General features: G+C 42.4%; 1 protein-coding gene across 1 annotated transcript in view; it reads left to right on the top strand.

The window, feature by feature from the left end:
• The first annotated feature begins 22 nt into the window (after window positions 1-22).
• ARHGAP35 (Rho GTPase activating protein 35) overlaps window positions 23-27388 on the top strand; it is an 87273-nt gene continuing 59907 nt past the window's right edge. Inside the window, exon 1 of the mRNA XM_083626728.1 lies at window positions 23-469. The gene's annotated coding sequence lies outside the window, so the exon portion shown is untranslated. The remainder of the gene's footprint in view (window positions 470-27388) is intronic.

Genomic DNA, 27388 nt, shown 5'->3' with positions numbered 1-27388 from the left:
CCGCCGGCGCGCGCACGCCGCCAGCCGCAACAGCAGCTTCTCCCCCCCCCTCCCGCCCCGCTTGCTCGCTGGGCTCGTCGCGCGCACGCGCAACACACACAGGCGGTCTCGCGCCCTGTCTCTCTCTCTCTCTTTCGGTCGATGGTGCCACTGCCGCCGCCGCCGCTACTGCTCCTTGTGAGGGGGAAAAGAAGCCGCCTCAGCCGCCGCCATTACAAGGCCGCTTTTCTTCCCTCGCTTCACCCCACCCACCGATACCCTCCTCCTCCTCCTCCTCCTCCTCCTCCTCTCACCGCGCCGGGGGAAGGAAAGGAAGGGAGGAAGGAAGGAAAGGAGAGGGAGAGAGGAAGGAAGGAGGGGAACATGGCGCCGCCTCCTTCTCCTCCCGCTGCCGCCTCGGGTCCTTCTCCGCCCCGCCCCGAGAGCCCGGCCAGGACCCGCTGCTGCTGCTGCCGCCGCCGCCGAGCTGGTAGGTGCCTCCGCCGGGAGCCTCCCCGCCCAGACCCCGCTCGCCTGCCTCGCCTTCCCCGCCGCCCTCCGCACCCCGCCCCGGTCCCCACTGAGGGGAACGAACAATGAGGCGGCGGCGGCGGAGGCGCCCCTCCCCCGATCCCGCCTCATCCCGAGGGGGCAGGGGCGAAACCCCCCCCCACACGCCCCCACGGCCGCAGTTTACCTCAGGCGTGGAATGGGGGGGAAAGGGGGAGGGGAGAAAGAGCCTCCCCTCCTTTCTCTCTCTCTCTCTCCCCCCCTTTTCTTTCGGAAATGGAGGAATCCCCTCCCTCCCCACTGCACAAGCACACATTGCGCGGGGAGGGGTGCGGTGCGAAAAAAAGACCCTTGCCTGCGAGGAGGTGGGGGGGGGAGAGAGAATGAGAGACGCCCCTTCCTCCTCCTGCTCCGTCCCCCACCAATACATGTCTCCCACCCCCGTTGAGGTAGCGGAATTTCGGGGAGGGTCGGTGGGGTGTGTGAGTGGGAAGCCAAAAGGCAAAAAAAGATCTTTTTTTCCTTAGGTATGTGGCGGAGGAATAATACAAGAGTCATCATCTATCTCTCTCCCCCCCATTCCCCTCCCTCTTTCTCAGCCATTTAGTTTGGGGTTGGCAAACTTGACATGGATAAAGAGACTCTGCCCCTACCTGCGTATTTGCAAGGGGAAAGATGCTCCCCTGCATCCCTGGCCGGGGGGGGGGGGGATGATGATGATGATGGGGGTCCCTTCCACAAACTGCTCCAGTGTTCAGAGGGGCGGGGATGGGGGTTAGAAGCACGCATGCGGAGGGCCCTGGCGATGGAGGCGCAGGCTGAGCTGAAAAGGGGGGTATTGTGGCAAGGGGAGGGGGAAGGAGCTTGAGTTTGGGGAAGGGCACATGGGGTGCCCCTAGAATAAAACCCGAGGTGGAGTCAAGCACACCAGCAAACAAGTATTATTCTGTCTTTGACCACCCCCAGTGGCTGATAGACATTTCTGCTGTTTTGCCTGAAGGGAAGCCCTAGAGTTGCCTTGTGGGGTGGGGTGGGGAAAACTACGAGGCTCAGGGAAGAGAGACGCAAAGAGAAATTCTTGCCAGCATCTTCATCCCTGAGTTAATGTTGGACAGGGACCAGTGGTAGTCTTCCTGCTGATTTCGGTTGGGTGGTTCTGCCTCCTCGAAGCATGGTCTGAGGGGGTGGCAAATGGCTGTTTCTGCACTGTTTGCTCTGATAAACTCCAGATTGAATTATTGCAATGCACACTGTGGGGCCGCCCTTGAAGACAGCTTGGAAACTTCAGTTGGTCCAAAGCACAGCAGCCAGGATATCCGCCGGTGTTCCATTTAGAACTCAAATCACCCCTAAATTGAAACCACTGCACTGGTTGCCAGATATTTTCTGGGTCCAGTTCAAGATGCTCACGTTGGTGTTTGAAAGCCTTAAAATGTCTTAGGCCCCAAATAACTGAAAGACTGCTGCCTTTCCTAATGATCCTCAGATATTAAGATTGGCAGAGGGTGCTCTTTTGGCAGTTCTGCTTCCCTCTGAAGTATTGGGGATGGTAGGGAACACTCTGTGTCACCCCCTATGGTCTGAAAAACCCCATTCCAAGCTTCTAGCATCCTCAACATACAGCTTCTTCTGTATGCTGAAGACATTCCTCTTTATGTTGGCCTCTGACAGTTTTGATTTTCGTGATGTTTGCAGGACCATACCTGTATATTTGATTTTGCTTTTTGTTATTGACCTGTTTTGTTTTAATATTGTCTTATCGTAATATTGTTGTAACCTGTCCTAGGCAGATAAGAAAACTTCTGAATAAATAAGTGTCACCAGCTTTCCTCAGCTCAGTTCTTTGGGATGTGGAGATTCTCCTGGTTTTAAAGGCATTTGGATAAGTTGAGAAGATGGCATAAGGGGAAAGTGACTTTTCCCTTAATGCACTACTGAGGCTGAGAAGTGGTGCCTGCTGTGCATGCCCCCAAACTCTGTAGGTAAAAATGGGGCATACTTTTGACTTCTCATTGTGTGCATTATCTCCTCCCCGGACTTCAAAACTCCGTCTTTTGTCTTGTAGGGGGAAAATAGGCATCTATTCTTGGTTTCCACACACACCCTTCTCTTTTCCCTTTCTCTGTGCTTTTTGTGTACAAAAAGTGCAACATTCAAAGCAGCCTCCAGCTTCTCTACTTATTTTTGATAGGTAGGATTGTGGGATATGTCTTAGTGTTTCTCTTTCTTGTCCATGTTGCTCTCCTGGGACATCTCCCAGGTTTCTGAGGAATGGCATATTTCTGACATGTGTAGTCATCCTAATTACTTAATCCTATGAAGGGTAATGGAATTTCCAATTTGTTAATGTGTGTTCAAACTGTGTTTTTTTTTTAGCAAGACTTTATCAAGATGATGATAATTAAATTCAGCTCTTGAAGATGGTTGGTGATACTGGAGAAGAAGGTAGAACAAGGTGTATCTTGAGAAACAAGGACCCTTTTCCTTTCACTATGCCTAACATTGGTTGAGGGCATATAGCTCCATCAAAATACTTTTTTCTTAAAAGTCATTCAAGATGGAAAGAAAAAGGAGAGAACATTTTCTTATAGAGATTGCAAACTCCTGGGAAACGCTTCCGTAACGTTCCTTTATTTTTTCAGACTCTTTTCCTTCCATGCCATTGAGACACCTCAAGGCCTTATTTTTTTAAAAAAAAAATTTTAAAGCAAAAGTAGGTACCACTTGACTGCAAGACAACCTCTAAGGGGTTTACAAAAATATAAAACAAAACATCAAAATTCTTGGTAAGAATACCGTTAATAGTCTGGAAGTCTTGAACCTCTTGGTAAAGTCACAGATACCCCCTTACCTTTGTGCTTTCTTGAAGGAAGGATGAGGTTGGCTAGTTGAGAGCAATGATTTTTTTTCTTGAGAATTCTTCTAAAATTATTTTATTGGGAGAAATTTATTCTGTGGCTTTGTGATGAGCTACATAACATGTTAGTACACCATCTTTCTCCCGTTTCAGGATAGGGAATGGTCATGGTGGAACTCCTTTACCTTACCCTGGTTTTGACCTTCGCTAATAATCAGACAGCAGAAGACTTCCAAACCATGAATATCTCAGATTATTTCAGTACAATATTTTCCATCTTACGTCTTGTCCCTGTTTGGAGGCATCACCAAGTAATATTCTTATGCAGGCAGTTCTGAAATAAGTTAGAATGTGCACAGCTGAAAGGCAAGTGATGGGTGCCCAGTTTACTAGACTTTATCTCTTTACTTTTAGTGACTGATTAAATTGCAGGGACTCAGCCCTAGACTCAAAGCTAGGTCAACATTTTGTCCTTATGGATACTCTGTTTTTGAGAACTGGATCATGTTCAGATAATTAGAAGTTAGTAAAGACTGCCTGCCATATCAGATATCTTAAACCATTAATTCTAATAACAGGACAGGAAACTGGGGCTTACAGTGTTGTTGGTCTAAAGCTAATTGAATAAAAGTTCTCTTGGATGTTTTGAGAAGTTTGAAGTATATTTTTGTAGCTGTAGTTCTGATTCCGGCCCTGTCAAATTATAGCTTTCTGTTTGGTGTTGTGCACAGAAAGAGAATCTGGGTCTACACCCTCAGTATTGACACCAATATATTCTGACCATTAGAATTATTTTGCAAAGGCAGTTCTCCAAATGATCATTCAGTTCAAAATTACTACTCAGTCCTTGTTTAAATGAGTATCCACATATAAGTAATCATGTGAATCAGTCGGTGATACAAGCAGAAATGGTCCCTTGTGATGCAAGTCAAAATATTTTTGATCAGTGGAATAGCCATGAGGTTTTAATTGTACATGGTGCTGGAGAAATCTTAGCAAGGACTCAGATTATGCATACCATTAGCTGAGGAGGGTTTTTTGTTTTTTTGTAAGGCTGATTAATTATATTCAGTAGGAAATTAATTTGATCCTGAAAGGGCTTTTAGATTCATCTGCATCTGAGTGTTCAGTTGCAGAGAGTTCTGGTCTAAAGAATTCAAGTTTGTTCTTTTAGTGAGGCCTGAAAATATTGCCAGTAGCAGATTTTCAGGATGTGGCAGTAAATAGCTAGTCGTCCCCCCCCCCCCCCAGTGTGGACTGAAGCCTTGTTCCTGGCTTCTTACCACTATTCACATTCTTAGAGAGAAATGTTAGTGTGTGTTCCTCTGTGAGAGCATTTTATATAATAGAATGAGTAGACAGCTTCACTGAGAGCTGATTTTCCCTATGCTCCCGAGCGATGTAACTGCTTTGCTAGGAGCTGTTGGAGATGCTCTTGTTCCGTGCTGAGAGCTGACAATGAAGGAGGAAATTCAAAGCCAGTGATATATTTGCATCTGCTTTTGTTCTTATATTTATGGCTTCAAGAATCCTTGGAGGTAACATTTTCTGTGATAGTTCTGAGTGTATGCCTGTTGCTGAGGTTCTTTTGTCTCAAAGAAGGTACGTGTTCTGCAAAGGTTAAGCATTTTTTCTTACTCTTACCACTTGAGTAGGTAAAACTGGGGTGCTAGGATGTGTTGAGCCAAGGGAATAAATAGTAATATTTCAACTATTCTTTGTATAAGAATAGCTTAGGATTCTGTGCTTGAAAGCCCAGGAGTATTGGTAAGTTGACATTTGTCTTGTAAAAGATCTGATATTCTCAAGCAATGCAACTGCATCTCCTTGAATCTAGTTCAGATAGAAGAATGTATGTTTAAAGGAGAGAATTGATCCATCCTGGCACCTAAACCTTTAAATGTTTACTTGGAAGCAAGTGCAGTTTTGCTTATGTTACCAGTAAGCATGTTTTAGGACTATATAGCTTAAGAATGTTTTAAAAATGCATTCAGTGCTCAGTGTTTCTTATAGTAATTTTTGACCTTGTCCTCAAATAACAGCTGAATGAATAGTTGAATTTCTGTGTCTCAGGAACAAAGTAGCACATTAGTCTGTTTCTAGCCCTGTTGATTTAGTATTTTTAGCTAAAGAAGCAGCTACTTGCCAGTTTATAACAGCAGATATATTTTTGAAATCTCTGTAATTCCACTATTAGGTTCTTATTTTGAAGGATGACAAGGTATTTTCAGTATTAAGTATCCTCTTGAGTCATTTTAATGTGATTGCCTGAAATATCCTGCTTTTCCCAGTCTTCCCACCTTTCCTTTTGTTCTGATTGAATTCCTTTCCTATACGCTTATCAAAAAACCCTCTTGATTGCAGCTCCCTTTCAAATTCTGACATAGCATAGTCACTGTGTGCAGACAGATAACTCTCAAACTTTTCCTCTTGTCTTTGTGGTTAAAAAACAAATTGAACTGCTTGCATTAGTATAGTTCCTTCGAGTGGTTAAAAATTGCTGCCACTTAAAGCCATGTGTATATTTTTATACTGTGGAATTAGATTAGAGATATACAACTTGCTCAGTATGTGGGGACACATTTAGGAAGTATTAGGAATTGGGGCGTGTATTTTAAGTACACATAACATAAATGGAATTGGCACTAATACAGGTGCCACATAATACCCATTCCGCATTTGTAAGCACTCAATGGTTTAGTGTGGCAGCACCTACAGTTTGGATCTCCCTGCCTATTGAGATAAAGCACTGTACTCTTTTTGTTGCCTGCTAAAGACATTCTTATTTAGACAAGCCTACCCAGATGCTTAGGAAGTTGAGGTAATTTTAATCTGTTTTTGTATTTTAACATTTGTATGTTTTAAAGTAAGGTTGTAAATTTTTCTTGATTTACTTCTTGTATCTTTCTGAGGCTTTTTACAATCAAGTGGTTGATTATTTATTTCAAAAAAGGCACCTTGCCATGGTCACTAATTGGCTGGTCAGTAGTCTGACCAAAAGGTTTAGCATTGCTTTTTCTAAATATTTTGAATCATGGTGAATAGTGCTGCCTCTACCCTTGTAGGGTTTTTTGTTTGGCACTGTGTGAGCAAGCTCTGTGCTCACACACATTCTTCTCTCATGCATTCTGATTTTTCTCCCTTCCGATTTAGTGGAAGCCATAGTTTACTGTTACCTCTAAGCCAGGCAAACTATGACTTGTGCTAAAATGTCAATGAGAAAGAAAATCAGATTGCACCAGAGTGCAGGCCTAGTTTTGTTGTTGTTTAGTCGTTTAGTCGTGTCCGACTCTTCGTGACCCCATGGACCAGAGCACGCCGCAGGCCTAGTTCACATAGTACCAGAACCTGGTTTGGTGTTAGATCTGAACTGTTGCAGTCTTCTTAAGAGGTTTGCTGACTAAACCTTATATGTAAACACTTCTTTAACACATCACACAAAACCATAGCTTAGCACAAGCCAGAAAAGCCAGACTGAGCTGCAAGAAATCTCAGGGTCATGCACTCAGCTTCCCTTTCACCCTGAAAGGAAGTTTGGAAGGTCTTGTTTCTGCTTGTTATTAATCACAATTTGCCATGTTGTCCAGACCTGGAACTGAGGTTAATCTTGCGTGTGGCTAGTTTAAATAATCCTGCTTCAGTAACTGTGGCTTAGTTCGCTTCTTGCTTTAAAATTAACCATAGATAATGTTAACCACAATTTGTTGCTGTGATGACACAGCAAATCATGGTTAAACAAAAGCTTACAAGTTCTTCCTAGCCACACAGCCAGGGAATAGTGAGTGCATGAGATATGTTGCAGCTCATTCTGGCTTGTGCATGCTGTGGTTTGGTGCAGGGGTGCTGAACTTTTCAGACCTTCTTTGAGCCAATTTTGACAGATGTGCAGGGCAATCCACCTGGCAATCACAAACCGTTATTGTGACAACACATGATTGGCAGGCAGGTTGCCCCACCCATCTGTCAAAATCCCTTGCATTCCCTATATTCCTGACCAAGTATGGGGGGGGACGACGAATCTGAGAGTTCTTTGCAGCAGTTTCTCCCACACTGGGCTGGTACAATCTTTAAAAGTGTGGGAGAAAATGCTGCAAAGGGCGCCTACTTTTAAGTGAGTCCCAGCTCTGTGTCTTAGCTATGGGGAGGAGGGACTGTGTGGGGAAACAAGTACCCATGTCGTCATTGCTGTGCAATGGAGTAGTCTTGTTAGTGCTGGTGTCAAAAGCAGACCTTGGCTCTGGCAAGGACTGCTCCATGAGTAAAAAAACTGGGCCCACTTGTTTTCATTGCATGCTTACAGAAAACAAGCAGACACCTCCCCCCTTTTTAAAGTCCACCCATGCGAGGTTTGGGGGAAATGACCTCACGGACCAAATTGGGCCCATGGGCCAGAGGTTCCTGTCCCAGTTTAGTGTGATGTGCTGATGAGTCATTTTGAAATTTTTGATAGGGTCTGAAAGCAAAGCTTTATTGATTGCTTAGAAAGACCACTTGCCAAGGTGAGGATTAAATTTTTTATAATTTATGTATTTTGACTTTTGAACATCTACTCTGTATCTTATCAGATGAAACAGAACATTGGTTTTAAGCAACATAAAAATAAGACAAACTGGGGCTGACGCTAGCTGGAACCCAGCAACAAGTGAGGGCCAGAATTTCCTCACACCTTAAGAAAGTTTTTTATTCTTTTTGGAGAGGTGTGTCATTTGTTTCATTTTAGAGGGACACATATGAGAGAGAAAATAATTATGGAAGTGATAGCAATTTTGGACTAACTTCAGTTATTGTAGAATAGAGTAAGACATGTCATGTAGGGCATTTCATGCTTCTATGAGTACAGTCATTGACATCTAGAAATAGGTAGGAGGGTCAATCAAGGTGATTTAAATAGTTGATTTAAATCAAGCTTCTAGCTTTCCAAGTCATTTGTTTCCTGAGCAAATGTGCATACCAAATGGTTGCTGTATATTTAAACCAGGGACCATCAATTCTTTAGCTTCTGCACATGCATAGAGGGAACTGAAGGGTAGATGGGAGAAATCAACCTGGACAGGTAGCTCATCTAGCAGAAGGAAAACTCTGATCCTAAACACCCACTGCTTTGCAGGACATCTTCAAGAGAATAGGCTAAGGAATAAACCCTACACAAATCCAGAGTGGAGTCCCTAACATGATCAGATGGTGCCTTGTACGCCTCCTTCTAGCAACTCCTACAGCCAAGCTGGTGCCAGAAGTATTGCTCTGCTTTCTTTTGGACTATGTCAGTGAGGCCAAGGGGGGTGGGTCATCTGGGCATCCCAGGAGCTCCATACACATTGCCTAGGCTTGAGGCCTGGGGAGGTTGCTTCGGTGATGCTAACACAGCAGTTTGACTTCACCCCCAGAGGTGCGCTCCATTGTCTCTTGAGACGGACAGATGCCAACAGTACAGGAAGAAGTCCATATGAGATTTTTGCTTGTGCATTCCCCTTTTGTCCTCTTCACTTAGAAAGATTAATTCAGAAGCTTTTTGGTTCTGCTTTTAATTAACCACAGCTCTTGTTGTGATCCTGTTAATATTTGTTGTTGTTGTTCAGTCGTTTAGTCGTGTCCGACTCTTCGTGACCCCATGGACCAGACCACGCCAGGCACTCCTGTCTTCCACTGCCTCCCGCAGTTTGGTCAAACTGTTAATCTTAGCTATGGTTAATTTAAACGAGTCAATTAGGATTTGAAGTTGGTTGGTTTGAAACCATAGTTGGTATTAACCACAGTTTGTTGGTCTGCACAACATGACAAAACATAGTGAGAAAGAAGCTTCTGTTCTCTTACTAGCTTTGGGAGTGGAGGCATGTAAGGGAGCACGTGGACCTGAAGCTTGCTCTGATTTGTTCATGTTTTGTCATCCTAAGCCATAGCATAGCACTTGAATGCACTTATTGGTTTGATAAAGGGTAATAGTTGACTGTTGTCCACAGTCGCACTGAAGTAAAGTTCTATTGAAGGTTATTAGACTCACATTAGCCATGACTAACTTCAGCAGGATTAGAGCCTATGAATATATAATTTAATAAATTTTTATTACATCCACATATAATTTTCAACCAGGTTAAGGGGCATTTTCATTACTGTGGTTTCTAGCCCTCATTGGTGTGTAGCGAGCAATCTGGAAATGTGGTGGTGAAAATGCTGAAGGATGTGAATTGAAGCAGTTAGAAGGGAGCCATTAAGATATTAGCTGTATAGCATGATTTCTTCATGGCCTGAGCCTGGGCAACAGTATAGTTTCAGACTGAAGGAAAGTGTATATTTTTCAGTTGGAAGCAGCTAAAATACCTCCCACCGCCCCCACAATGCTGAACATACTGCCGAAGTGTAGATATTTCTAGATAATGACGGTTATAGCAGCCAGGTACGAGTTCTCTAAATGTCTTGGTGATAATTGTCACTATAAACTGATAAGGCATGATGCAAGCATATGCTTCTCATCAACAGTTATTTATTGGCAATGTGATGCTGCTGTTGTAATAGTTTTAATGGGTTGAAACCTATTGATTATTTTTTTGAATCCTCTGACCAACAGCCAATGCAAACAAAACAACATAAATAAACAATTTGATAAATTTAATATAGAAGGCATTTGTGTTATCACCAAAAACATGGAAAAATGAGTATGCCCCATGGTTCTGTCTGCATGTGTTTTTCAAAGACCACCTGTTTAGTAAGAATAGCTTCTTTGCTGGATCAGATCAAAAGGTTCATCTAGTCCAGCAATTTGTTTCCAAGAGTAGCTAGCTAGATTCCTCTAGAAACTCAACAGCTGAGTTGTTTTGTTGCTTGTCCCCATCATGTGATACTCTTTCTGAACATAAAGGTTCTGTGTTGATCCCATAGTTATTAGCTGTGGATAGATCTCTCCTCTACTCCAGCTCATGTCCAGGTAAGATCTTAAAGATTACACTGTGCCAGCACCATGAGATTAGAGCGGTATGTAGCAACACCTGTGCCAGGCACAGAAAACATTACCCTGACATGGCAGCAGTCTTATGCCTATGTCTATGTGAGCAAAAAGGTTTAGGATGACAGATGCCGGTGTGCAAGGAATGCACCTGAAAGCTCCTGGCGATTGTTTCATCCCTTCTGTAGTTTGAGATCTTGCACAGGAGGAGGGCAACACAAGAATGGACCTTTTCTGCAGTGGCTCTCTCTTTGTGGAATGCTGTCTCCAGGGAGGTTTGGCTGGTGCCTTCGTTATACACCTTTAACAAGGCCTTTGGCTGGTTGATATCTAATGTAAGGTTACCAGATTTTTTTCAATGAATCCGGGGACACTTTTCAACTTCAGTAGGAATGATAGGATTTTCTATGGGGACTGATTTGTAAATCCGGGGACTGTCCCCGGGAAACGGGGACATCTGGTAACCTTAATCTAATGCTCTTTTAAAATGTGTTGTGTGAAGGGGGATTAGTGGATTGTTTTTATTTTTATTATGTATTTTGTGTTTTTTATATTGTGTTTTTATGTTGTGAACGACCTTGAGATCTACGGGTATAGGGTGGCATACAAATTTCTTTCTTTATTATATTGGGGACACTATGTAAACAATACTACTAATGTTATTGTAGAACAGCTTGGATTTCTCCCCCTATTAATCCTCTGCTTCCCACCAAATCATTACACATTTTCTTTTATTCATATTTGAAATGGGCGTGGTAGTGAATAGAGGTTTTGATGATGTGACATTCTAAAAAAAGGTAAACTTTAACAGGTGAAGTAACATTTACATTCCCTGCCTATAATATTCTAGTTTTGTATATAATATCTGACAAAGAAAACTTACTTTTGTCCATCATAGCTGTGATGTTTTATTTTTTCCCTATGCAATGCAGAATGTAGCAGGCACACTTAGAGAACTGAGCTTTCATTCCTTGCCAGATTCTTAAATGAAAGCAAAGGGGATTTTTTGGGCGTTTGTTTAGGACAGAGCAGTGAACGTAAGGCCCAGGGTCCAAATATTGCTCTCCAAGACTCTTTACATGCTCTCTCTACCTTGGCTGCAGTCCTTGCTAGCTCTGCTGTGCACCCTCCTTGAGTACTTTCGCCTCACTGGAATGTGCCCTTGAACTATGATAATGTCTCTTGCTTGTCTAGATGAAGAGATAGGGGTGTGTAGAAACTTCTGGCTTGCACATGTAGCCTACTGTACAAAGGTAAGAGTCATGTTCATTGCTCCAGCCTCTGTTGCCTCTGGCTCAGCCCACCCTGGCATGCAGCCCCTGGAAGTTTGCCCATGAGGCATTGTAGCCCTGGGGCTGAAAAGGATTCTCCTCCCCTAGTATAGGACATGGATGGAATCCTGTTCCCTGAATTGGATTTTATCATGTTCTTATGATACAAGGCTGCCATGAACCTCGGGCACATTCCAACTCACTGAGAATCAGCGTGTCTGCTTTAGGAATTGTTTCATCGTTTCCAAGTTTAGGGACACAGATTCCCATAAAAGACTTTTTGCTAAAGTTGGGGTAAGCAGTAAGCAGTTCAATACAGTGGTACCTCAGGTTAAGTACTTAATTCGTTCTGGAGGTCTGTTCTTAACCTGAAACTGTTCTTAATCTGAAGCACCACTTTAGCTAATGGGGCCTCCTGCTGCCGCCAGAGCACGATTTCTGTTCTCATCCTGAAGCAAAGTTCTTAACCTGAAGCACTATTTCTGGGTTAGCAGAGTCTGTAACCTTAAGCGTATGTAACCTGAAGCGTATGTAACCTGAGGTACCACTGTAACTTCATTCTTAGATATTATGCCTCTGTTAGAAACAGTTTTTTTGCGCTTTGTACAATACTGAAAGAAAGTGGATTCTTTCCCAATTTTCTCCAGTATTTGACGTGGTCATATCCATGCTGTGTGAAGGGTACTACCTGTTTTGGGTGCAGACTGGGCAGAGCTTCCCCGAGCAGGGCTATGAACATTATGCATTTGATAGCATGGGATACTGGTTAGTGCTTTGGTATATTCTTGCTTTCCCCCCTCTATCCCAGGGTCTGTGTTCGACTGTTTGAAATACACTCAGTAATGTAGTGTGTGTGGGCTCAGAGGTTGTCAGCAGGAGACAGGAACTGGCCGTCATGCTTGTCTCCTGTGCAGTAATGGGTATCTTTCTTGCTGTACCAGAGCCAACCTAATTTATGGCCGCCCAATGATTTGGCTGTCTTGCACTGTGGGTAGATAGAGAGAAATGCCAGGTAATCTCATGTAGGTGCTCTTGTATCCTGGTCTCATTAAGGCCAGTGGTTTGGAATGAACTTGTACAGCTACTTATTTGCATGTTTCCTTTTTGGGAGAGGGCTGTTTCTCATCGATAGAGCACACATCCTTGGAGAGGGCACTGCCAGTCAGTGTAGACAATGCTAGATGGATCTGATTCTGTATAAGGCAGCTTGCCAAGTTGCAGTCTTCCTATTTCCTACCTCTGGTAGTTGTAATGTGCTTTTAGGTAAATAAGGGGGAAAGGATATGTGGGACTTGACAAATCTTGAGGAAAATAAAGTATCCGCGGATGATCTTAATATTGTTACGTTTCAATCTGTCTTTCTGAGTCTTTTTTTTTTTTGTATACTGTAACAAACAATTCTGCCACTTTGTATTTTCTGTTGACTTATTTGAGTGCAGTATCTCATTTAAGTTCGGATTTCCCCCTCTTGTTATTTATTTTTAAAATCATAGTTGTTCAGTGGGCAGCCCTTTAAATTGGTTAAATTCTCGCAAAAGAAAAGTGCTCATTACAGTGGTACCTCGGGTTAAGTACTTAATTCGTTCCGGAGGTCCGTACTTAACCTGAAACTGTTCTTAACCTGAAGCACCACTTTAGCTAATGGGGCCTCCTGCTGCCGCTGCGCTGCCGGAACCCGATTTCTGTTCTTATCCTGAAGCAAAGTTCTTAACCTGAAGCACTATTTCTGGCTTAGTGGAGTGTGTAACCTGAAGCGTATGTAACCCGAGGTACCACTGTACTCATACTCTTCCATCTCCTAAAAGGGACTAATAAGTTTTTGAAGATTTTGCCTTTATTATCCCAAGAGGTTTTGGTTTAGAATGGCATTTACTCGTGCTGTTCTTAGCTGATCAGTTGCTAGTTCACACTAGCTGCATGTGTAATCCTTACAAATAGGTTGGTTCAGCCCAGTAGTGAGGAGTTTCACAGTGGAGAGCTAGAAGGAGGGAATGGAAGTTTGTTCTGAATAATATTTTTGGACTCTTATGTTGTGTAAGCTGCAAATTATACATTTGCCATTTGCTGTGGTTGTCCCATCCCTTTGGGATTAAAGCTTTTTGCAAAGAAGCAGCTCTGAAGTGTCCAGCACCTTGATATTTCTTTGGACTTAGAGGGTCTATTGCCTCTTAAGTTTTACTCTGCTTAAGCCCATTAGGACCCACACAGGCAGAGGTTACATATACAGATGCTAGAGTGAACATATGTTGGAGGATCAGAATCAGGCTAGCTTGCCCCCTCATAAGTCGTCTTATTTGATCTCATATCGGGTGTAAGGTTCGAAATAGGGCCTTACTAGCCCCATAGGATTTAGGTCCCAGTCACTGTATGTTACACTCTGGTTTAGTGGTGTACATATCTTGTGGTTTGGTCCTTCATAAGCATCAGTGGGCAGCAAGGGAATTTGGGGTGAGCTGGTGTGAAACCGATCACCCACTATGGTTTTGCTTGAGTATTTGCATAAAAGGAGGTTTATATGAAATTCAGAGAGGATCACAGATATCAGGTCCACTATAGGGTATATTCATCTATAGCATTGAACCCTACAAAGCTTCTAATACTTTTACATGTGCTGATAACACAGCTCTATATTCCCCCCTCCTTTTTACATTTCAGAAGCATTTAATATACTCCTTAGCCCATGACATTGTCAGCTTATTCAAATTCAGCGTGGTTGCATGGTAGGGAGTGCATTACAATGTGCATGTAGAGAGGTTAACCAATAGGCTACTGGAATAGTCAGGTTTCAGATACAAATAAATATCTATTATATTTTAAACGTATTTGTGAAAGGAGGTTATTGGTTTGTTTTTGTTTTATTATGTATTTTGTGTTCTCATTTTGCATTTTTATGTTGTGAACTGCTCTGATCTTCAGCTGAACGGAGATATGCTAATTACTTAATTAATTAAACACACCAGTATAGGAAAATATGTCCAGCCAGTATTTTGACTACTTCAAGTAACTTGATAAGAGTAACCTATATGAACTTTGAAATTGGCATCACTGAATAACATTTTTTAAAAATAATAATTTTGCTATATTTTTTCACATCAACTGATAAATGTTAAATTAAATACAGGGAGTGACATTCAGTGGTGCTTGCCCACTTGCACCACAGAAATCTTGACTGCTGGAAAACATCAGACTTTTACTACTATCTCTGTTAGTAGTTTTAAACTTCGGTTCACTGTCTCCTGTAAATGGTTTGATTTTGAATTCCTCTGAAATGGAACAGAAGTGAGAGCTATACTCATGAAGCACCTATTAATTTCACTGGGGTTTGTGACGGTAATGTTCCTCAGTTGATGGCCCCTTTTTCTTTAGCTGTAGCTTTGGAGGCTAAATTCTGGCTTTTAGCTGCCTAGTTATAATTGCAGAAGCCTTAAACCATTATTTTTAACAATAGCTTTACCTTTCTCTTTTGAGAATATCTTTGTCCACTGAACACATCCCTGGGAGTAGGGAAGGCAGGCTGCGATGACCTGAGATAGAGCCTGAATTCCTCCCCCCTTTAGTTGGATTTAATGACCCAGCTAGGGAGGTGGTTTGGCTACTGTCCAAGTCTTCAACTATGTGAGCTGTTAGATGCTTCAGAGTGTTCTGATACCACGGTGATAGGGCTTTGGCAGTGCTCAAACAAGCTATAGAGTGTCTCACATTATTTGTCTAATTCTTATATGTTTGAAGTCTGCTCCCTTAAAAATTATTTGATGTTAATAATAATCTATTTGAATAATGATGCCAGAATAAGGTCTTTACATTTTCTCTTGCAGCTTGAATATTGATGGGGAAACTAGGATTTCCCTTTGCTAGTGATGGATGTGTTTGAGTTGATAACCTCTGCTTGCTTAATTTTTCTTAATACAGAAAGCAGAAGAAAGACCTTGTTCTTATAGTCCATTGAACTGCAATGGGGCAAGGTAAATCTGTAGATGAGGAAAAAAAATCTGTGTGCATTGCTTATAAATCACAGAGAGAAAGAGCATAGCTTTAGAGTTCTATATAGGGCATTATTTGAAATAAGCCTGGTTAAAATGAATAGATGTTATACAGTCTTGCACTCTTAAGTTGTTAAGCACAGTGAAAAGAGTTGAGGAGTACAGAGTGATAACGAACGAGCCTTAGAGCTTGGGGTGTGTGCAGTTGCATCTTAATTGGCATCTTGATATACCCAACCTGTACGGTACAAATTCTTAACGTGCTTATTCGGTGTTACAAACAGATGTGGGAAAACCATCTTAGTAAAAATAGTTTTTTATAGATTGCAAACCAATTCATCCCACTGTTACAATGAATAAGAAAACAGGTAGAAAATATTAAACTTTATACTCTGTCTCTTTCCCTGAACTTCATACTGTTCCCAGGTTTCATACTTGTAACATCCCATAAAATATTCAACACTTTATCTCAGGGCAGAAAGGGATAAGCAATAGTAATCTAAACATGGGCAGTGACATCGTACCAGTTAGTAGCTCTTAAATTTCATACAATTGGCTGCTAAACTAAAAAAGGGGTGTGTGCATTGGGGTGTGGAAAATAAGAGAACCTACTGAAACAGCAGACAGTGTGATGCATTTTAACTTTGTTATAGGAAAGCTTGGACTTCTTGACACCTCTTAATCCATCAAGGGTTGATGATATAAGCCAGGGGTAGGCAACCCAAGGTCCGGGGGCCAGATGCGGCCCAATCGCCTTCTAAATCCGGCCTGCAGGCGGTCCAGGAATCAGCGTGTTTTTCCATGAATAGAATGTGTCCTTTTATTTAAAATGCATCTCTGGGTTATTTGTGGGGTCTGCCTGGTGTTTTTACATGAGTAGAATGCGTGCTTTTATTTAAAATGCATCTCTGGCTTATTTGTGGGGCATAGATTTGTTCATTTATTTTTTTTCAAACTATAGCCGGCCCCCCACAAGGTCTGAGGGACGGTGGACCAGCCCCTGGCTGAAAAAGGTTGCTGACCCCTGATCTAGGCAGTTTCAGTTGCACCTCTTTCAACAGAGCTAAGAACTGTGAAGGCTGTCTGGTTCTTCTTAAAAGAGGGTACATGGAGTTCACAGAGGTTGACCCTTCCATGTGTGGAAACCCCCACTAACGGTGGGGGGAAGTAGAAATGCTGCTAGCATAGATATTTCCCTTTTTTGTCTCATTTATCACTTTTAATTAACAGCTGGCAAAGACGGGGAGCTTTGTTGCTTGAGGAACAAAGCAGTCAGACTGCATCCCATCTGCTGCTCTAGGAAACTAAAGCAGAAAGGTGAGAGAAATTGCCCCTCATTCCCTTTTAAGAACCAATCCAAGAGAGCACAGTTCTCTGGCTGGATGGGAAAGGGAAGCACAGCTCTTTTTATGTGGTAGCACAAAAAGTGGTGGAGTAGTGATGCTGTCTTTTATGAAAGATTCTGAGCAGGCCTAGAGAGAGGTTATTGCGAGAACTGGACTACTTTAAATGTGGCAAAGTTTATTTACCCATACTCCCCCCCTCCCTTTTTGTGGTGAGCAGATATTGTTTGCTCTCTATGCTGCATGGGAAATCACCTTTGAACCTGAAGGGAGTTTCCAGCACAGCCTGCGATACAGGAATATGAAGTCCTTTTGTTTCAATGCAAAATTTCAAGGACTTTACTAGCTCTTGCAGTTAGTAGCCTAGCTAGTTTTTGGATCTTTGGCCCTATAAATTACAAATGCTAATAGCCAGTTTTGCTATTGGTTTAAGACAGGGGTGTGCAACCTTCAGCCCAAAGCCCTCACTCTCTCCTGGGCAACCTTCTGAGACCAGAGGCATAAGTGCATGGAGGAACAAATCTTAATTTTACATTTGTACAGTAGGCTTGTTCCTGCCATCCAAGCAAGCAAGAGGCACGGTCAGAGTTCAAGGCCACATTCTAGCCAGGCAAAACTACTTGGGCTATGAAGCAGGGCCAGCGAGGATGTGGCCTGGGGTGAAGTTTGTGGCTTGGAGAGAGATCTGAAGGCCAGTAGAGAGGTCTAGAAAGGGTGCTCCCCAAGCAAAAAATGCACATAGCAGATAGTAAACTCTTTATTGTCAAAGCTGAAGAGTAGTTTGTATGGCTCTGAATACCCATGCACACCAGTCTAATGTCTAGGCAGCTATTCCCAGGTCTGCACTTTGTGCCCTGTATCAGGAGGCTTTTAACACTTGATGTTTTTATTATGTTTTAAGATACGTTGTAAGCCACCCAGAGTGGCTGGTGAAATCCAGTTAGATGGGCGGGCTATAAATAATAAAATGATTATTTTTATGGAGCAGTTGTAGCAACAGGGGGCCACTCCACTTCCACCAGTTATGTACCTCCCCCCTACAGGCTGTGCGCATGCAGCCAGAGACTGTGCCTGCATGTCAGCTTCCTTTGCTCATCCCTCTTCAATTCCCTACTGGTGCTGGGAGACAGTGGTGCAGGAGGAGGCAGGGGGGAACACCTGGCCCTTTGCTTGCCTGACCTTCCTCTTTTTCTGACCCGTTCTGTGCTCCACCCTCCAACTGTGAAGCTTCACCTTGCCCTGACTCTTGCCTCCTGACAAGTACAGTTCCCCACAAGTCACTGCCCCCCCCCCCCCCGAGTCAAACTCCAGGCCCCCTTCTCCTGGTGCACACTCATTAGTGTCCTACCAGTCTCTGACACTTGATTTAAAATCTAGTTATTTTACTCACTTATTCTGATTTAATAATCTATGGGGCTATTGCTAACTAATTGCTGGGATGCTGAACAAGCTATTTTCCCTTTTAAACCTCAGTTTTTATGCTGAGGTGTGTATGGCTTTCCAGTCTCAGAACAAGGTGGTGAAGGTGTCCAGCAGATGGACTTATTAGACAAATCCCATTTTAAGATTAAACTTGTGGGGAGATAGGATTCCTATGTATCAAATACTGGATATTTTTGGAAATTCTGAGTTGTGTTTTGCGTTTCCCCCTTTAATTTCATGTCTGCTTTCTAAATGATTTTAACAACAGACTTCCTCTTTATAGCTAAATAGAGAAGCCCGTTGTTCTTAAAAGCTGAAAGTAAGAGAGATGGTAAGACATATAACTTAGTACTGTTTGTCGAGAGAAACTCTCCCCATGCTTCATTAAAAATATATGTGTGACTTTCTGGTTACAGATTTGCTTAGATGCTGTGCAACATTTTTTGTAAATCTCAAGAGGCAAAGAAACCCTTTTTCTTTACCTGTGCAGTACCCCTGTACCAGTTCAGGCTTAAGGGGTTTTTTTAGGCACCACTGACTGCTGTCTTTCTCGATTTTCATACCCCTAGTTAGGCATATCAACAGAGATGCCTCCTGCCATGTAGGGCCCAGAATGTTTTTCCTGGCCAAGAAGCAAAATTAAGCTTTTCTTGCTCTTATACAGGTGGTGCTTTCTGCAATGTTTCAAGTGGAGATAAGAATACAGCATCTTATATATGTTTAATTATAGATAGATAGATAGATAGATAGATAGATAGATAGATAGATAGATAGATAGAAGCACTAGGCAAGCTAAAATGAGGGTGCATTTGTACAGCAGGCTGTACATGATGTATTTATAATCTGCGTGTGCATATTAATCTTTCGCCTAACATAGATTTTGTGATAGCTAATAAAAGTTGCTGCTTGAACACTGGATTCTTTGAGTACATTCTCTGTTAGCAGAAGGTTTTGGTATGCAAGTCTATTGAAGTAAACAGAAAAGAGAGAAGCTTTGCCTGTCCAGCTAGGAAGAAAAATGAGTTCTTTTAACAATAATAGTAAAAACAAAACAAAAAGCAAATGAAGCCTTTCTTTTAATTTCTTTCACATAAGTAGCAGACTTAGGTGAGATCTAAATTGTTGAGTGACAGGTTTTACTGCATACACCAGGATTTCTGAAGGTCATCCCTTTACTTCGGCAGTTCCCCATCTTTAACTTGAAAAGTCACCCCCAAAATTAAGGGAACCTCTGGAGCAGCTCTAGGATTTCAGTACTTGATAGACAGCATCTTAAAAAGTAGAGACATCACCTTGCCAACAAAGGTCCGTATAGTAAAAGCTATGGTTTTCCCAGTAGTGATGTATGGAAGTGAGAGCTGGACCATAAAGAAGGCTGATCGCCGAAGAATTGATGCTTTTGAATTATGGTGCCGGAGGAGACGCTTGAGAGTCCCATGGACTGCAAGAAGATCAAACCTATCCATTCTGAAGGAAATCAGCCCTGAGTGCTCACTGGAAGGACAGATCGTGAAGCTGAGGCTCCAATACTTTGGCCACCTCATGAGAAGAGAAGACTCCCTGGAAAAGACCCTGATGCTGGGAAAGATGAAGGGCACAAGGAGAAGGGGACGACAGAGGACAAGATGGTTGGATAGTGTCTTCGAAGCTACAAACATGAGTCTGACCAAACTGCGGGAGGCAGTGGAAGACAGAAGTGCCTGGCGTGCTCTGGTCCATGGGGTCACGAAGAGTCGGACACGACTAAACAACAACAACAAGAGACAACTGTCGGTAGCATGCACAAAAATCTTTCCATCTCAGTCTCATTTTATTGAAAGAACTGCAAGAGAATTATGCACATTCTTTTACAGAAGTAGAAGGAGGATTGTCCATGTTAATGTCCTCCCTTAGGGATGGTGGTGAAGTATGCTACTAATGTGTCATAACTGAAGTTTTACAATATGCCTACTTATCTGCTTTGCTTCCAGGGGATTGTGCTAATCTTAGATGCGTCGTGTTGAAGGAATGGTGTTTTGGAAAACCACCTCTCATAGTGGGCCTTTACCCATGCAACCGATAGTGGGTTTTATGTGCTGAGGAGAATGCATGCTGCTAAGCAGGACTCGAGTGTATTCATCCCAGCTAGTAGCAGTGCCTGTGTGATTTGCGCACATACTTGGTTCCTCTCCTTGTATCAGTAAATTTCCGAAGGGACCCAGAGGGTGATGCTGGGGTTGGTGTGCATGGCCTGTAAGCTCATGTACACCCTTCATCTAAGAATAGCCCATCTGTTGCCTGAGATTAAATGTTTCAGATCCAGATGGTTAAAAGCTTAAACCAGCCTTTCCAAAGATACAAATGACCCATTTCAGAGATTTTCTACACTTGAGCCACTGTGGTGCAGTGAGAAAATTTACGACTCTGTGAGGAAATCCTTTCCCCATTGTTACACATACAGTACGGGCAGTGGACTGAAGCGGCACCCCTTGCGCTGCTGTGCGTCAGGGTCATTCAGCGTTTGCTTTATTAAAAGTGATTTTCAACAGTGTGTAATTCTGAACACTAAAACCACACTAAGCTGGAAGTTAGCATTAAATATAAATAATGCACGTGTTTGCAGCAACAAACACCCCTTAAATTAGGTTAATTTGAGGGTATGTTTTAAAGAGAGTGCTGAGTTGGGCTGTGCTTAATTTTGCATAAGAAACGGTATCCAGCAAACAGGGAAGATAATTTAGTTGAGCTACTTGCGGCAGAGAAGCATTACTATACCAATAAAACATCCTAATGTGGGGCTGTATTTCTTGTACGTAATGCAGGGTTAACCAGGGTTCACTCTAGTATTGTGTGGCTTCTTTGTTAACTAGCTTTCAGTGCTGAGGAGTCCTGCTTTTCCCCTTTTGCTTTTCTTCCCCCTTTTTGTTGTTTAGTACATTGCATTTTCTACAACTGTGATGGGCAGACAAAATCATCAAGATTTGGGTGGATGAGGGCAACATTCTGTGAGGTCTGTGGGCCAGTTCTTGGAAGTGTTGAAGGTTAAATAGTAGAGATGTAGATCATGAAAATACATTTGTTTGTCTAAAACAGGGGTCAGCAAACTTTTTCAGCAGGGAGCCGGTCCACTGTCCCTCAGACCTTGGGGGGGGGGGGAGGCGGACTATATTTTTTTTGGGGGGGAGGAGAAGGAATTCCTATGCCCCACAAATAATCCAGAGATGCATTTTAAATAAAAGGACACATTCTACTCATGTAAAAACACCAGGAAGGCCCCACAAATAACCCAGAGATGCATTTTAAATAAATGGACATGTAAAAACATGCTGATTCCCGGACCGTCCGCGGGCCAGATTTAGAAGGCAATTGGGCTGGATCTGGCCCCCGGGCCTTAGTTTGCCTACCCATGGTCTAAAATGTGCCCTTACTGATCTGGCAACCAATTTTATATTGATGCTTCTAAAAACTGCAGGGTACCATCCCAGAAAAGACATATTCTCCTTTATCTGGAGCTGCTTGCTTGTCTGGTAGGGAAATTATTTACTAGATAATTAATAGAAAATTGAAAATTGTGTCTGTTTTGCTGATCGAGAGAAAAGCAAGAATGGCAACACAGAGAAGCATTGAGATTGTGGAGCAGGAGGAGTGAGTATGGAGCTGGTTGTATGGCTGTTATATGTTGCGACTCCTATCTTTATCACTTGTAATGTCTTTTGTTCCTAGTTTTAAAACTTTACTTGGTAGGAAATTTGCAGGCACAGTCTTAGATGTTTATAGTTTCACTCTTCGAAACATGGCAGTTCAAGTCCAGTTAAAAGAAGAGGCAGTATTGCGATACTCCAGGCCACAGGGTTTCATTAAGTACAGTGGTGCCTCACATTAAGTACTTAATTCGTTCTGGAGGTCCGTTCTTAACCTAAAACTGTTCTTAACCTGAAGCACCACTTTAGCTAATGGGGCCTCCTGCTGTTGCTGTGCCGCCGAAGCACAATTTCTGTTCTCATCCTGAAGCAAAGTTCTTAACCCGAGGTACTATTTCTGGGTTAGCGAAGTCTGTAACCTGAAGCGTCTGTAACCCGAGGTACCACTGTACAACATATTTTAGCAAATGCTCATCACCCATAGTTAAAGGTAAAGGGACCCCTGACCATTAGGTCCAGTCGTGGCCGACTCTGGGGTTGCGGCGCTCATCTCGCTTTATTGGCCAAGGGAGCCGGCGTACAGCTTCCGGGTCATATGGCCAGCATGACTAAGCCTCTTCTGGCGAACCAGAGCAGCGCACGGAAACGCCGTATACCTTCCCGCTGGAGCGGTACCTATTTATCTACTTGCCCTTTGACGTGCTTTCGAACTGCTAGGTTGGCAGGAGCAGGGACCGAGCAACGGGAGCTCACCCTGTCATGGGGATTCAAACCGCCGACCTTCTGATCGGCAAGTCCTAGGCTCTGTGGGTGACTAAAGTTTCAGTGGTGGTGAAGTTCAGTGTGTAACAATGTTTTTTGTTTTAAAAGTTGTACTTAACAAGGATTGTTTACCTGGCCAGTTTCCAAATCGGAGATACTGCTTGTTCATTTGTATCATCAATTTGTTGCACGTGTCATTTTGCTGTTCTGTTGAATGAAAAGCCTCCCACAGGTTTTCTAGTGCTGAGACAGCCCCCTGCTGCCTTTCTCCTCAAGCACTTGGGCATGCCACTTTGCTGGTTTGTTTTGGTATCCTCCTGCTCTCTTTCCAACACCAGCAGTCTCAATCTTTTCCTACTCTGGCTCTTAATGCTTTCCATTATGGTTTTCTTGCTTTCAACGCATCAAGGAGTTGGAACTTGCTAGTATTTGATGCCTAGTATGGAGAAGACTGTTCTTAGTTTATCTTTGGACTTTGCCATGCAATATTAGCTGGATTTGCTGCCATGTGTCTTCTCCATAGTTTGCCTGGTGACAGATCGGTTTCTGCTTTTATGTGAGCATTTTCCCCTACATGTAGTGTGTTGCAGGACACATTATTTCTACTACATTCCAATCCATCTGTGTTGGCTATGAGGACCAGCTTCCATAAGTGGCATAGTTGTGCATCTCTGCAGGCAGCCCACTGAACTTGCTCTTTAGCTTGCTTGCCTGCTTTTCACTCAGACCCAGGCACCAGTGGTGGTGAGAATGATTAGCCCTAAACGCCATTGTCTGCTTGCTCATTGGCTTTCTGCGTAGCAAGCAAACAGGTGGTAGTAATTATGAGAAAGAGAAGCATCAGAAACAGGATTTGTGAATAAGAGTAGGATTGCAAGATTCTGGGCTTGGTTTCATAGAGTTCGAAGGCACCTTAGAGGTCATCCAGTCCAACCCCTAATCGGTGCAGGATCTGCATACAGAATGCAACTACAGCACCCATAATTGTGCATCATTCTCTTCTCCAGTCTAAAAACGCCCAGTTTCTAGATCCCTTACCATTTTGATCATCAACTTTTGGACACATTTCAGTTCAATGTTCTTCTTAATGTGTCAATGTTCTTCTTAATGTGTGGCACACCGAACTGAGCAGCAGCAAGGAGGTGCCATTTTACACAGAAGTGCCAGGATTTATCTGTTCGTTTCATTCAAGAATCTCTTCCCATAAAATATCCTAGAGCAACTTGACAATAAGTATCAACAATAAAACATTTATAAATAGAATTTGAAGTACAATACAGACTGGAATAAAAATGTCCACGTAAAAGGCTTGTTGGTTAAGGAATATTTATATGTGTATATTTACATGGAGGAGAAAGCTGCTGATCAATCCTGTGCCATTATCTTTCTTGGACTGCAGCATGAAAGGGAAATAGATAATCAGTCTTATAGTCAGGGTACTACATTGTACACCAGTAGGATCTGATTCTAAGGCCCCAAACCCCTTACGCTGACACTGTGATAGATGTTGTCCTGTGTGAGGCAATGTGTATAATCAAGAATGTTGACTGTGAATCTTTTAAGTTCAAATTTGAGGTGCCAAGCCCTGAAAGTTGCATGCAAAAAACTATTCTTGGTCTGAGCAACATTGGCTGTAAAGATGCCTTTAACTGCTAACACTAATTTACTATGAAAATTCTAGTAGAATTATGTTCTTTCAGGGTTGAGAATCTTGTTGCCCATTACTTTATATGTGAGAAAAGCCCAGCCCAAAACGTTCCAACTGCACCAGCTGCACTGAATAGACTTGGACTTAGTAGAAAATCTTTGATTTATAACTGTAAAATGAAGATAAAATATCCAGTTGGCTGTAGATTCAGAGCAGCCCTCAGTTTATAGTACGTGTCAACTTCCTCTATCCCACTTTTTTTTGTAGTAGTCCAAATACTTAATCTGGTGACTCAGCTTTTTTTTTTAACTACCTCTTAGAAAAGTTGAATGCACTTAAGATCAAATGTTCTAGGTTTCCTTTTCTAACTCAAGCGTACAATAGTATTTTCAAACATACAGCAGCCTTTTGTCTTGTGTAATTCATTCCAACTGAAGAACTAGTTAAACTACATTATTCACCCATCAAAGCAAAGGATAATTTATACTGGTTGTGGATTCAAAGTCCACATTCTCTAAAAACAGGCATGTTGTAACTATGAAAGCAAGCAATGCCATTTGAATGCCTCCCCCCAAATTTTAAATGATAGTGTCAGTTTTAACATGTCACTAAAGCAGTATGATTGAGACTGCTGATTGTTTCGTAATTTAATTTAATTTTTGTTTCATTTTTATAAGAGTATTTTTAGGGTGCCTTGTAGGGATTAAGCCTCCCAAGGTGGATTATGTAACAGTATTTTAAATATTTTTAAATCACTAAGCAAATATTAAAACAGTTCTGGGAAGGAAAGAGCCACTTAAAAGCAAGTAGTTATGATACCACAGTAATATTACTTCAGAATTTACTTGGGTCTTTTCACACTTTTAACTGGTTGTTATCCTATTAGACTGAGCCTGTCAGTTCAGGGAGTTCAGTTCATCCTCCTGATGAATGGAATCATCAGCTATTAATCTGGTACCATTCTTTACATTAAAAAAAACACCAAAGAGGTCTTTGGCTTGGTGCATTTGGTGTTGACAACATTGTGTAAATAAAACATTAAATATGTTTGAGTAGAGGGAGAGTAAGGAGTGTATGCTTGTAGTAGTAGTTTCATTATTTCTGTCTCTCTAAGGCTGTGTTTTAAGTAAACAGCTTTTCTTGCTGTTCTCCAGGACAGAACTTTCTCACTCTCGTTGTTGGTGATGGACTATTTCAATGGAGTTTTGTATCGAGGTGGCAAAGAGAATTTATAGTTTGCGGACATGCGGCTAGTACCCACAGACCACATGGTGTGGCAGTTAATAGGTAGTTAGGATGATTTCTCATTCATTGTGATTAGTCCTTGGTTAGTAACCACTGCCAGATAAACTGCAGAAAGTAGAAACACAGTTGTCCATCTGAACCTTTATTGGCAAAACCTTTTGCCTGATGGGTAAGAGTTGCTCTCCTTTTCTAAACTAGCTTATCTGCTCAGCTTTCCTTGCGAATTTGTTGTTTCAGGAAATCTGGAAGTGGTCTTGCCTCATGTTCCCATATGTGTCCTATGTCTAGAGCAGGCACCCCTAAACTTGGCCCCCCAGCGGTTTTGGGACTACAACTCCCATTATCCCTAGCTAACAGGGCCAGTGGTCAGGGATGATGGGAATTGTAGTCACAGAACAGCTGGAGGGCCGAGTTTGGAGATGCCTGGTCTAGAGCATTTGAAATCACCCCAAACAAGAGATACCTAGATGCACTGATAAATCTGGGCTGAGTAATGCAAGAATTTTTCTCCCTCAAGGAAACATTTAGAGCATTTTGGGAATATTGCCAGCTGGATTTTGCAGTAGGTAGCAATTGCCAAAATTCAAGTGTTGCTAAAACCCCCATATTGTCACAGTGGAAAATATTAAACTGTAAAACTAATCACATTACTGTTCATGACTGGGGACTTCCAACATTTTAAAAAGTAACCAAACCCCAATATTCTAATACAGGTAATGAGCAATTGTGGTCTATTGCAAAGAATGTTGGGTTTGGGAGGCTTCAGTTAAAAGTCCTTTTGTGTTTTAGTGGTCTTGGCCAATAAGTTCCTCATGGATGCAGTGGCCATTTACTTTAGTTATTTTGAAGATGAGCAAGAAAAACTATTAAGGCAACTTACACACTTAAAATACTATTTTTTTAATTCCACGTGTCTCAAGGCAGTATACAAAGCCTATATATGTATATTTGCTGGGGCGGTGGAGCCCCTGAAATGTGACAGTGACAGAATATATTGTTCATTAGAATGCTCACTTTGTTCACAGCTACATCGATTTCTGTTTTGTCAATTGCTATGGTGCTTTGGATACTGCCTAGAACAAGTGTTCTGACTGTGCACCAGTCGAGCTTTGGTACATAGTTCAAATTTTTAAGCTTCTCCTAATAACATGAACAAATTCAAACAACAAAGTGATAGTCCTCTTGCAAGGGCTTACTGACCTTGAGCAATATGAGTAGACAGACATTGTGCAAATGGAAATCAGAATACTTAAGGGTATGTTCTTTCCCTGCCAAGGATTCTGTGCCTCCAACAGCCTTCCAGCAGGTGAATGTTCAACAGGTCCACATTTGCCCTTTTGATTCCAAAGAAAGCTTCAATTGTCAATTTCTGCCTGTCAAAAAAAAAAAAACATTTAAAAACACAGGACTTTTGCCAAGAGAAGGTGACTTCAATATTATATGGGATAATTGTCCACACAGCTCCTATCTTGTGTCTCCATGGTCCCCCCTTCTGTCCCTCATTCTGCTATCACTTCTTTGTGGCCCCCAATGCATTCCCCTCCCCCTACAGAACTGGCGGAAGCAATGAGAGACAAGCAATGGACTCATAGTACAAGGCTTATCTCAAATGCAGCCCTCCATGATGCTTCCCCAGCGTTAAAACAGGGCTGCATTGTAGAGGCTGTGGGTGGGGTTTTCTTTTTGCTTCGTACCAAGAAAAAAAATTATTGGAAGGGTCAGTAGAGCTACTTCCTAAAAGCTGTATGCAAGTCTTTTTCTCTTCCATCCTTCCTAAAATCAAGAGAACTGCACAAGCAGCTTTTGGGGTATTG

Source organism: Podarcis filfolensis (assembly GCF_964270895.1).
Source record: "Podarcis filfolensis genome assembly, chromosome: 8".
NCBI classification, from domain to species: domain Eukaryota; kingdom Metazoa; phylum Chordata; class Lepidosauria; order Squamata; family Lacertidae; genus Podarcis; species Podarcis filfolensis.
Note: the sequence above shows the minus strand (reverse complement) of the source record. Positions and strands in the feature narration are given on the sequence as shown.